The following is a 460-nucleotide window of genomic DNA, read 5'->3' as shown; positions in this document are numbered from 1 at the left end:
GTATACGCCTATTAAACCCTAAACCCTAAACCCTAGCCCGTAACCCGTAAACCCTAAACCCTAAACCCTAAACCCTATTAATATTTTTATATGTAAGAGTGTTTATACTTGTTGGGGGGGAGAGAAGAAGAAAGAAAAGGAGACAGCAGAGACTGCATGTCTAAATAAAAACTTTTTTGTTCGTCTGTCTCTCTCGCCTTCTCCTCTAGCGCCTTCTTTAGTTTTTTGTTTATCTGCTCGCGCACGTCTGCAGTATACACAATACAATACACTCTAGGGTTTAGGGTTTAGGGTTTAGGGTTTAGGGTTTAGGGTTTGGGGGTTGGGGTTGAGGGGTTGGGGTTGAAGGTATAGGGTGGAGGGTTTAGGGTTTAGGGTTTAGTGTTTAGGTTTAAGGGTTTAGGGTTTAGGTTTAAGGGTTTAGGGTTTAGGGTTTAGGTTTAAGGGTTTAGGGTTTAAC

Source organism: Eimeria mitis, genomic scaffold, assembly GCF_000499745.2.
Source record: "Eimeria mitis Houghton genomic scaffold, Emh_scaff3594, whole genome shotgun sequence".
NCBI classification, from domain to species: domain Eukaryota; phylum Apicomplexa; class Conoidasida; order Eucoccidiorida; family Eimeriidae; genus Eimeria; species Eimeria mitis.
The sequence above is the reverse complement of the archived record's forward strand: the minus strand, read 5'-3'. Positions refer to the sequence as shown.